The following is a 3,169-nucleotide window of genomic DNA, read 5'->3' as shown; positions in this document are numbered from 1 at the left end:
ACCGCTGTGCACACAAAGAGGGAGGGACAGGCCGGAGCTGGACAGTTTTGCACCGTCACCATTGTCAGTGCCTGTGCAGCAATGACAAGGTGCACACGTCTGCCTGCATCAGTGCATTAGCGGTTACTCCCAGCTCCCCCAGCCTGCAGGTGTGGACAGGCCACAGCTGCCTGCACGCCAGCTGTTTTGCACATCTGGGCATTTCTGTGAAGATGCATGACTGTGCCCAGCTCTCAGCTCCACACTGCCTCTGTGTCACTGTGAATCCTCCTGACCATAGCACCTTCAAAATGTGCGCCAAGTGCCCATGAGTTGTGCCAGAAAAGGACACTCGGGGGCCATGTCAGCAACCTGAAGAAGTAACGGCTACAAATAGGCTGTCCCCAAAGACGGCGTTTTGGGTGTCTGGCTGCCCAGATGGACAGCCTGTGCTGCGCCAGGCACCGACTCGGTGCTCCTTTGTTCCTTTCTCGGTTCCTGTCTGTGTGTAGAAATACACAATAAAGTGTTGCAGAAGTAGACCGTGTTGAAGATGATGCTTGAGTGCCAGCCTCTCTGCAGAGCGAGAGGTGGCAGGGCTGTGCAGAGCTGGCCTCTGCTCAGGCTGAGCCCAGGGCAGAAATCATGACAGCTCAGGGTCCCTCCTGCGGCTGTGGTTTTGGCTCATCAGCTAGCGTGGCAACGCCACCGCAGTCCCCCAAATGCATGTACTTATTCCCTGATACACGATCCCCACCTCCAGCTGCGTGTGCATCTCCCTCCACTTAAGGACCTCGACACAGCCCGTCCCCCTTACTACCACTCTGCGAACCCAGGACCTTGCTGTGCCCCGGAAAGGCGCTCACATAGCACATGCAGAGCCTCCTGCATACATCCGTGTGGCTGGTTTGTTTACAGAGAAGCTCTCGCCCTGCGGTAGGGCTGAACCTTCAGCCTCACAGCGGCAGCTGCCGCTTGCCGCGAGGCCTCACGGCGGCAGCTGCCGCTTGCAGCGAGCCTGGAACCAGTCTGCCTGCATACCTGCAACTGCTCCGTCCGCCAGCCTCAGCGCAGCCCTTCCGCAGCTCCCTGGGGGGACCCCCCTTGCGAAGGCTCCTCCTTTTCTGCTCTGACCCCCTTGTACTCCCAGCTCTGTGTGCCAGATGCATTTCAACCCATGCGAGCTGCCAGGCTCCTGCCTGCTTGCACTGGAGCTGCCTGGAGAAGGGGCAGAGGGGCTGGTGTGGGACGGGGACCCCGCACACAGGACAAACAGCCACGTCTGCTCCGTTAAAGAATAAACGGGTGGGCCTCCCAGCAGGGTCAAAGTAAACAAGCAACCCACCGCTTGGTACTGAGGGAAGAGAGATCCTGGGTAAATAAGCCTGGGAAGCAGTTGTATTTTTAATCTCTTGTAAGACATTACTGAGACCAGAAGTAAAATATTGCATTTCACGTGAGTTCGTGGGATTGAAAAGCATATTGAAAATCACAGAAAATACCTTTCAAAAGATAACCAAAATGGATTTTCCCAGCCCTTAGATTTGTCTCCTATATCTTACCTGAAATATGTTAGAAATTTCAAAAAATTACAGCATACATTGTGTTTTCACAGATAGCTGTTAAGATGACCCCAGAAGGCAAAACATGAGGCAGTGACTGCAAAAGTAAAGCTCAGTTTAGAAATACAGTACTTAAGAGCAAAAACTGGCTGACCACTAAACCAGCAGGTTTTCCTCCTCCTGGCTGCATATAGCACGTTCCCTTTCTGGAAGGTGCTTTAAGTCCCTGGCCTGTGTTGCCCATCCAGCGCCTGAGCCAGTCGTCCCCTTCGGTTTACATTCCCTGACATGTATTATTTACTTTTGTACACACTGTGCTCTATAAATATCTTAATAAGCAGAGAAGTGAAAAGGCAGTTTGCAGTGCAATGGAGGTTGGAAGGCGATGGGGGAATTGGCCGTGCGGCAGGGCTGCAGGAAATGCCATCCCTCTGATGATGCTCCATGCTCCGGAGCATGATGGAGAAATTCCTGGGCTATCAGGGACAGTAAGGACTGGGCTGGACCCTGGGAAATCTTCTGGGCCGGAAGGTACCAGCCTTGTGAATCACTTACTAAGGGGGAATGCCGCTGCTGCTCCCTGCATTTAACTCCAGCATGACCCACGCAGACATGACCAGCTACGGCAGAAACAACATGGAGTTACCTGTGCCTCATGCGCTGTTTATCGTACCACAAAGATGACCGGAATGCAAAAATTATAATGTTCGTGTAACTCCCCGCTTACAGATACAGACAGGGCTCTGTAATGGGTGGCAGAGCACAAGGCTGTCTCACCCCAGCGCACGTGCTGGCCTGCTGCTGCAACTGGTGCTGCCAACAAGTTTGCTCAGCTCTGCAGAGCTGACATGGGAAAGGTAAGTGACTTTCTAGCACATCCTGCTGGAGAGAGAAAACTGGGAAGGAACGCAGTGGGAAGCAGCGCTGGAGGGATGTGCACAGAAGCCCTGTGACGATGCAGCCGGGAGTCCTTCACCAGATCAGGTAACAGGTTTGTTTGCACAAGAGCACTTGTTGTGCCACAGACCTGTTCCCTCCCCGTCGCAGTTAACGAGGAACGTCTTTATGGTCCTTGCAAGCACATGTAAAAAGAGCCACACCTCAGCTGTGGGGCTGGGGGTCTCCTCCCCGCCCTGCCACTGGCAGAGCCCCAACAAACCATGGCAGGCAGAGGCAGGGTTCAATCATGCTTTAATCACCCCCCCAAGTGACAACGCATTGAGGGACAGAGCCGGGCTGGGTCTGGTGCTGTGGGGCAGTGGGGCTGGTGCCCAAGACCCTGCAGGGAGCACCAGGGCAGGCTCCTCTTCCCACTCCAAGCAGGCTGCCTGGGTGCAATGGACACCACCCCCTTCATCCTCAGCACCTGAGCAGGGCTGGGAGAGCAGCAGCAGGTCTGGCGTCCCCATGCGGGTGCAGCCCCGCTGGTGCCACGCTGGGGCACCGTGGGGCCGGCTGCCTTCAGCCTCTGTCACCATTCCCAGACCACCCCATCTTCCCCCTCCTCTCTGCTCCTTTCCTCCTGCCCCCAGCCATGTGTGGCCAAAAGCCGAGGGCAGGTGGGAAAGGGCAGGAAGGGGATGGAGGTGGGGGGGCCAGTGAGAGGCCACAGCGGTGGTGGCTGGGCT

At 55.6% G+C, this 3,169-nt stretch overlaps 1 protein-coding gene across 1 annotated transcript in view; it reads right to left on the bottom strand.

Moving 5' to 3' along the window:
- The window catches only part of LOC104471804 (chromosome unknown open reading frame, human C1orf210), a gene marked incomplete at its 5' end in the record, with an annotated part of 5,999 nt that overhangs the window by 667 nt on the left and 2,163 nt on the right, over nt 1–3,169 (bottom strand). The window lies entirely within an intron of this gene.

The sequence above is a fragment of the Pterocles gutturalis genome, unplaced genomic scaffold (genome assembly GCF_000699245.1).
Source record: "Pterocles gutturalis isolate BGI_N339 unplaced genomic scaffold, ASM69924v1 scaffold13101, whole genome shotgun sequence".
Lineage (NCBI taxonomy): Eukaryota > Metazoa > Chordata > Aves > Pterocliformes > Pteroclidae > Pterocles > Pterocles gutturalis.
This window is presented reverse-complemented; position numbering and strand designations above follow the sequence as displayed.